Genomic DNA, 9,254 nt, shown 5'->3' with positions numbered 1-9,254 from the left:
AAACAAGAAGTTTGATTCATGAAACAAACCGTTTTCATGACATTTTGGTAGCATTAAAAACGATTCCATTTAAGTTGTATCAACATGTGCCTTTGAAGTTGTATGCGATTAACAAGTGGCGTCTGTACGCACCGTGGATCAACTCAAAACAAGTGTTCACTGAGATGACTTCAATGAAAAATATTCTTTTATTATCAGACACATTCCTTGAACATATCAGGCTGGCATTCCTCACTGAATTTTATCCTTTTGAACTTTTGAAAAACATCTTAAGTTGACTGTGACATTGTTGATGGGCACAGCACATGATGAAATGTATGATGCAGGTTCAAGTGTTGGACTTTGCTGCTTTAGGTAAGGCAGTGGTTATACTTCATTGTTCATATTGGCTGTCATGTTGATAGAAAAACAAATCATGCATATTCATGTTATTGATTCTTTATTATAAATATAACCTACTTTCTAAATATCTGTTTGTTTACTATGTTGTTATGACATGAGTGTTGTACAGTAGCTAGCATGACCTGTAATGTCTCTCGTATGCAATGCATGGCTTATAAGTATGGAATGCATAGCATAGTAAAAGAGAGAGAGGTGGTGAGAAAATAAGTAACGCAAAAATAACGCAAAAGTAACATAACACATTACTTTCCATAAAAATTTACTTTTTAATTAATTAAGTTACTTTTTAAAGGAGTAATACAATATTCTAACGAGTTACTTTTAAAAGTACTGTTACCCAACACTGTAAAGTCTGTGTACATTAGCCCTCGGAAAGACATGCCATTTTTTAAGAATCAAAAGAAATAGAAAGCATCATGCTTATTATATTACACACATATTAACAAAGGGTGTCATTATCTTTTTTTTATCTTTATATTTATGCATTTGACACACTTTTATCCAAAGCAACTTGCAGTCCATTTATTACATAAATTTTTTATGAGTATGTGTGTTCCCTGGGAATTGAATCCACAACCTTGGTGTTGCTACCACAGTTGAGCTACAGGGATCATTGTCTTTGTGATTTCTTTTTATTGTCTCTGCCATAAATTATGAGTATACATTGAACAGGAAAAAACCTTGATTTAATTAATGAATTATTGAATTATCTAGTGATGCATTTGGTCATATGAGTGATTGTAAATGTTTATGTCATAAAAGTACAAAAAAAGACATTCATTTACTTAATGACATTTGCTTCTGTTAAACAAAGAACAATCTAAATTCCTGCTCTTGTTGTTATGGTGGCACCACAAAAATTTGTTTCATTGAAGTCTGGTAATAGATGATGTCTTCTCACAGAAGCCATTTTCAATAATTAGGTTCCCCTTGTTGAGGAAGTGACTTGTGGGTGGCTCTACTGTGCACATGATTCCATCTTTAGCAAATTAAATAAAAACAATCAATAACTTCTTATATGAAAAACACAGTGCTATTCTTATTGTGGTACTAGTATATACACTCACTGAGCACTTTATTAGGAACACTATGGTCCTAATAAAGTGCCCGACGTGGTCTTCTGCTGTTGTAGCCCATCCATCTCAAGGTTCGATGTGTGGTGCATTCTGAGATGCTATTCTGCTCACTACAATTGTACAGAGTGGTTATCTGAGTTACCATTGCCTTTCTGTCAGCTCGAACCAGTCTCCAACAATCATGCCATGGTAGAGGCACAAGGATAAATAAAGTGAATTAAATGTGACTAAATAAATGGGTCATTAATAGACATGCTAAAAAAAAAAAAAATTTATACTAAATTATTTGGCAATAATAATCTAACACAGCCCCAAACAATAATCCTTCTCAACAATCCTTATCGCAAAAGAATTCCAACTGCTAAGTCAGAAACAATGGCAGATCCTGGCATAGACAAAGCTCTTCCTGGAGCAGCATCCTTTCACTCTAACAGTTTCTCAAGATTGCACCCGCTCTTGGAACTGCACCCGTTCTCACCACTTAACATAAATAATGGAGCGCAACAGTGCCAGCCCATTTTTTTCAGCTGTCTTGGATCCTGAAGTGTTTTTTTTTTTCATAGAGACTTCATAAAAGTCTTCATAAAAGCGTTCTAAGCCATGAACCAAACCAATCAAATCTGAGGTGAATCACAAGATTACAAGCTTTGATTTGAAGTAAAAAAGTATTTGAATATAGCATAAGCTACAATCCCATGAAGTATTGCAAGTGCTTAATCAAATTAAAAACCATAGAAATAAATAAAACTATTGTTTTTAATTTGTTGATTATAAGCTGGGGCGCCACTACCCATTTTCGAGTATATATCTGAAACTAATTTCGCGCCCCTTGTATCTGTCAAGAGGTGAGGTAGGGGAGTGAGTGCCCTATCCTTATAAGCATTGAGCGGGGGTAGGGGGGGGCTGTGCCCCCTTTAGTGAGCCGCCGGTGCCCCCATTTACATGGAGGTATGTTTTGCATAAATTGCATATATGGTTTTTGCGCCTCTGATTATAAGAATGGAAACAAAATATTGTACGCGTATTGCAAAATATAAACATATATACAAATTATTAATTAATTTGAGCTTGTTGGGAGACCGACTCAAAAACAGTGCATCATGGGAGTGGGGTCACTGCAGAGATTGTTTGCTGCGGTTGGTTGGTCTTAAATTATATATTTGATTCTTGATTTAGGTGAGCATTTACTTTATTTTTTCATTTATTATCTTTTTTCAAGCAAACCTTTGCATTGTGATAAACCCAGGATGTAATTTATTCCTTACCGAAGCCACTGATTCTTATTATAGTTCTGCTGTTCTGAGAACCCAGGCACCTCTTGGCAGCTGCTTCACATCTTTAGTTGTCAGTGAATGAAATTCTGAAAAAAAGAGACAACAACCCAATGGAAATACGCCCTTCCTTGCTTTAAGGGCTCTTGGCACACTGCTATTTAATCCAAAAATTTACTTTGAACACAAATACCCTCCTTTTGGACAACCCTTGTTTTTATGTGGTAATCAAAACACAGCACTGGTTGCATTTGATCATTGGATCTGTCCGGTCCTTTAATCCGAATGTTTTACCCAGGTTGCATTGTCTACTTGCGTATATGCTGTGTGACGACCAGCAAGGCTTAACATTCCGACGCAGGGCCAGAGTTCACTTTGCTAATTGGCAGTGGCGCAGTGTTTCCAGAGAGATTTTGTTCTCCATGAGGATGTGACCCCTCGGAAACCTGGTTGAGCCAGGCATCAAAGGCAGCCCTGTCCCCTCTGTGGCATTTAGTCATGGGAGGATAAAAACACCAATGACCGAAAAGTTCTTTAGATGGATTGCAGAGCAGTGGCGCTCCCATTGCCTGTTGATCCTATAGAAGAACACTTAGTATACAGTGGGTTTATGTGACAGGATATTATGCCATTAGCACAGATGTTTCTTAATAAAGTTTAAATTCTTAAAGAAATAGTTCACCCAAAATAGAAAATTCTGTCATCATTTACTCACCCTCATGTCTTTGGAATGACTTGTTTGATCTTCTGTTGAACATGAAATGAGTTACAGTATTATACCAGAATATCCAAGCTGCAACTTTTCCATACTAAGAAAGTGAATGACCATGGCTCTCTAACAAGATTTTTAGTGAATAAAGACTTAAAATGCAGTCTATTTGTCTTACTATCATTTGGCTTCGGAAGACTTTGAATATACAGTAGTGCATAGATACTTTTAGGGTGCTTTTTGTCTTTTTGGAGCTTGATTACCCTGGGTCCCTATCCACTTTCATTCTATGGAACAGAGCAGCATGAACATGCTTCAAAATGTTTCCTTTTTTGTTCCACAGCAGAAAGAAAGTCATATGTTTTTGGAATGACATGAGGGTGAGTAAATTATGATGATTTTTCATGTTTGAATGAACTACTGATTGTAACAATTCAACAGTCTGAGACTCAAGTCAGAAACAAATTGTATCATGAATGCTCTGATTGTTGAAGACCTTCCAGTGTAGCCCTACCATTTCATTCAGGAAGGATGAGGATACATTTATGATCCCTAATAAGTCCCTAACAACATATGAGCATGCATGGCCACTGCTTTGTGTTTGTGTGAAACTCTGATAAACTTGGGCTGCCACCTCTGAGTAGGTTCTAACAATAGTTCAACACTCAGGGTGGTCTTGTATGTCCTTCGCTGTAGCAGCATGCATGAGTTTTATTACCTATTGGTCACTGAATCTCCTTTACAATTCCTGACGATATAAGACTTCTGCTTCCAGCAGTTGAGCAGAATATACAGTATGTCTTTTGCAATGGCAGCACTGTGATTCTTAGGTTGGTGTACCATCTCCGTGTCCATAAATTACAGTAGCCCCAAAAAGTATTTAGACACTTATTTTACTTTTAATTAAAATGTATGAATGTAATTGCGTTAGATAAAACAATATCAAACTGAGTTTTGTTTAACCCTACAATGCTATTTTTTCACCTGACATTCCAGGAATAACCAACACTTAAAGGGATAGTTCACCCAAAAATGAAAATTCTCTCATCATTTACTCACCCTCATGCATCACAGATGTATACGACTTCTTTTCTTCAGCAGAACACAACTGAAGAAAAATAGAAAATATCACAGCTCAATATGTCCTTATAATGGAAGTGGATGGTAACATTATTTGTGATGCTCCAAAAAGCACAGACAATCAGCATTAACGTCATCCACACAACTCCATTGGTTAAGACCGTGGTCAGAAGGTGGAGGGTAAAGCCTATGCTGCTATAGTGACATTCAGCTGATAAGACAGTGACAGGTGTAACTGTGATCTTCTGGCACTTGTGAAGAACAGTTTCTGTGAAGTCTGAAGACTTGCTGAGATCATACACCCCCTGTGTTGCCAACAAATGTTTTAACATGACGAAGAAATAACTTGTGGCTGATGGAAAGTGCATACTTGCCCCTTGTTGAGTGTCTTTCTCCAAACGTTTAAGGTGAACAAAGAAGACCCAAAATAGAATTTGGATCCAGTCTGTGAATTGGCTCTCAAGGGATATAATGGAAAGCAATGGTAGTTTAGCCACCTTGTCTTAATCAGTAAAAATAGCACAGTTAAATTTATTTCATACAACAGTTAATTCTGTTCCTCTAATCTTATTCAACAAATGGCATTTTAAGACTGCTGATATTTACTGTAATAGCACTTAGACGTTTCACTGACTACATTTACATGGACACCAGAAAGCGGCCTTTTGCAAAAAAGCAGGTTATTTGCGAGAAAGTAGCATTCTAGTTTACATGCACTGTATAAGTGGCGTACTCTTTACTCCAGTATACATGCGGCTCAGACAGTATGCAGCTTTCTCCACATCAGTGCAATTTCTTGTGTAAATAACAAACATGGCATCTGATGAAGACTTCACTATTTTGTTCTCCGTTGCTTTCCTTTATTTCCAGATATTCCAGAGTTGTTGCTGTTTTTGCTTCCTTAACTTTCTATCGTGACTTGCAGCGGAATTGCATTGCAATAGTGGTGTTTCAATCTTACTTACAACCACGGGATTCCCCCAATGTCTGAACATTAGTGACAGTCAATATTTTACACTGGTGTGTGTGTGCAAATGGGTATAATTTATGGTGTGTGTGCTTTTCCCACTGTTCTTCCACAAATGTTGAATTCTTTCCGCTGTGTTGACATGTTGTTTGGCTCCATCCTATGACGTTTGTTTTCCGGTCTGTTCACGCAGTGGTGCCTGCAGCTGTTCGGCCGTACAGTGCTCCGACCGACCTGAGAAAAATGTACTCTAAGAATATTTAATCAATCATGAAGTGTCCCATATTTCTGTAGGCTGTTTAAAAGAATTAGCAATGCACAATTTTTCATTAATTATTATGAGTCAGTTCTTTTCAGTTAATTGGCCAAACAGGCTTGCAAAACTGTCTGAATTGATTCGTGATTCAGTAGAATTTGTTCAGAGCGCTCTCTCACTGAATCATTTGGAGCGGGTTCTCGCACAATAAAACAGTATTGGGATATTTACAAATACAGAGAATAAACCGCTCTGGATAAAGTGGAAATTTACCTACAATCAACTGAAACAAAAGGCTGTCTCTTTTAGAGGTAGCTGTCATGTTTTAATGTGTTTTTGTTTATGTTTTGAGTTCATGTCTTTTATTTTGATAGTTTAGTTCCTGTTTTATAGTCATGTGTTCATGTCATGTGATTTCCTGTTCCCTCATGTGATCTTGTCATGTGTTTCCCCTGTTCATGTGTCTTGTTTTCATTGGTTCATTGTTTGAGTATCTTGTTTATTAGTCTTGTCTTTTCATTGGTTGAAGTTTATTAGTCTTATCTTGTTTACAGTTCTGTCTGTTGATTGGTTGTCATTGTCATGCATGTTCCTGTATTTAAGCCCTCATGTTTGCCCTTGTCGGATGTCAGGTATTGTGTTTATGCAATGTTGTTTCAAGTCAAGTCAAGTCAAGTCAAGTCATTTATCTTTGTTTTGGATTCATGTTTTTTGGATATATTACTCATCGTGTAAATAAACTGCACTTGGGTTCTTCACATTTCATCGTCTTCATCTGCCTGTCATTGCTAAGCAACGTTACAGTACCTTTGGGAAACTTCAGCTAGTGCTATGTCATGTGAACAAGGGGCTGTTCAAACCGAATATGTTTTTGCATCTGCTCGTGTTGTTTTTCAATATGAGCAATATCACACTCACAATTGTGCTGTTGTATTGTATATCAGCACAGCTGTGATTACCTGCGGCACTCTACCTGCATTACAATAGCACTCTTTCTTGCGTGATATGGCTTCTTTTTCCAAACATTAAAATGACTACATTCCCCTTTATATAACATAGGCTCATAAACTTTTATCTTTGGACATCAACCCTAAATGTAATTTTCCCCCACATGTGACCCATTTAAAAGAAAAATAACCAATGTGTGAGACTTGACTGTAGATGAAAGGAGAAAAAAAAGAAAGTGGCAAAGGATGTTAGATGTAGAAATAAAGCAAAAAAAATTCCTGCCAGTGTTTCAGCCCTTAAATCCCCTAAGTTGAGATGGGCAGAGGCATTTGTCTTATTCAGTAGAAATGACTGACATGTTGTGAGGAAAGATCATTGCACCTTGAAGAGGCCATCGCTGCTGATTGAACTATGCCTGAGGCAGTCATGTGTTCACTACTGTTCTCTCCCTGTAGTGTGCATAATCAAAGCCAACCCCCTCATTCAGTTTTAGATGACTATGCACCTCTTGCATGCCAACTAACTCAACAAGAAGCGTGGTGACAGGTAGAAGGACATACCAGGTGTGTTAATCCCCTCAGGATGTAAATAGCATAACATGGTTGTGATGAGTAATAGTAATGGCCTGTCATCTCATTGATGTGTTTTGGACTAAACATGTGGGAAAACACTCAATGTTTTGGGTTGTTTTGTCGATTTTTACCATGGACTGCAAACAAGGTTATTATCCAGCAGTCCAGCTCTTTCCTCTAGTTTGATTTAAGGTTTATTTGGGCTCTTTATCTTTTTTTTTATACTTAATAAAAGGAAGTAGAATTTTGGGTTTGCTGAAATATCAGATGAGATCATCAACATCACAAACCTCATCACAGCACTGCCTGAAATACAAATACAACTGAGACGTTCCCAAAGAGAGCGTGCAGGTCTGTAATGACTGGCAGTGTTGGTTTGCAGCTGCTATAGCCTAGGGCAGAAATGACAATGGCAGTTTAATCTGTTTGTTACCTTTGCCTGTGTTTATAGCAGCTCTATTTTCAGAGGAGCTGGAGGAATGTGGAAGTCATCCAGCAGATCTAAAAGAAAAGGTGTTCTGACTAAAGAATATTTACATAGTACAGTCTTCAGGAAATTTATTTCACTCTGCTGTTTTTAATATTCACAGCTGCAGTAAAAATATTAGAGACACTATGAAAATTATGTTTGTTCAAACTAAGAAGAAAAGTTAGACTTTCCAAATCCTGCGCATTACAGAACTCTTAAAATAAAAAGAGTTTTGATTCACTTTGATATTTCAGATCAAATCACAGCATTTATTAGTATGTCATGTTCCCTGTGCATGCATTTTATATACTGTATCTTTTTGTCAGTGAGTTGCCAACTAATCCAAGAGCATGCCGGGAATGCATATAATACAGAAGATAAAAACAGATGCTTTAGTCTCTGATTTCTGTGTCTTAATGACCTTTGACTAAGACTACACACAGAGCTGTCACAGTGGCTTTCTACTGGAGATAATTTTCATTAAAAATGATCTCCTATTCTTCCAAGAACTTTTAAGCGTCAATGTAGACACTTTAAATACTGCACTTGAGAAGCAACATATGAAATCACCAGAGATTAGTGTTATATGCCACCAAATTAGTTTTTAATGAACTGCTTCTTTAACCTTAATGTTCTGTTTGGGGCCTGAGAGATTTCTGAGCAAAAAGAACTAAGTTTGATGGAATTAGAGTTTAAAAGATAAACACCATAATCCAAGATGGCAGCAGAGACTATTAAGAGACAAGCCAATTCTTTTAAAATGAATCGGAGAAGTTGGAACGCCCAATGGTCAACGGATGTGGAAAGAAATTCCCGCCTTACAGGTAAAAGAGCAAATCACATTTTAATCACATCCTGTCAGTCAACTCAAGAATGCGCATGCGAATTAGCTATACAAGCCTATAAAAGTGTATTTTTAGTGTAATCTGAGATAAAGGAGCACAATTTAGGTCACCAGTGTAGTCAGAATTTACTGCTGATTTGAAATATGTTTTTTAATCATAATCTTGACCAAACTTTTTGGAGATTTTGGTCTTTCACCCTTCAAGTAGATAGCATTCCAAGCATGGCCGCTGAGTAGACTGACTTGCTAGAAATACTTTGATGGCGGCCACTATAATGGGTGGCGTTTTAATATAAGGGGTCAATTAAAATCAGCACAAGGAGATGCATTAGATGAAAAAATAATTTTGTTTCTTGGCCAAACGGTTGAAACATTATACACAAAAGAAAAGTTAATTTGTGAACTGGTGGTCGTGCTCTAGAATTTGTCCTAGAGACCACAGATTTGGACTGGGGGATATTCCCTATCAGTATGCTAAATGTAATCATTTTTCTAAGTATGGTTCATAGGGCTGCCATAGACACCCAGCCAGAAGAATAATAATATGAAAAATAACAGATAAAATAGGTACCATGCACGTTCGGTGCTTGGTCCCTAAATATTAGGGACCAGTAAAATTTCTGAAAATTGCGCTCCTATTTTGTGATACAACAGAGAACT

The sequence above is a fragment of the Myxocyprinus asiaticus genome, chromosome 10 (assembly GCF_019703515.2).
Source record: "Myxocyprinus asiaticus isolate MX2 ecotype Aquarium Trade chromosome 10, UBuf_Myxa_2, whole genome shotgun sequence".
Classification (NCBI taxonomy): domain Eukaryota; kingdom Metazoa; phylum Chordata; class Actinopteri; order Cypriniformes; family Catostomidae; genus Myxocyprinus; species Myxocyprinus asiaticus.
This window is presented reverse-complemented; position numbering follows the sequence as displayed.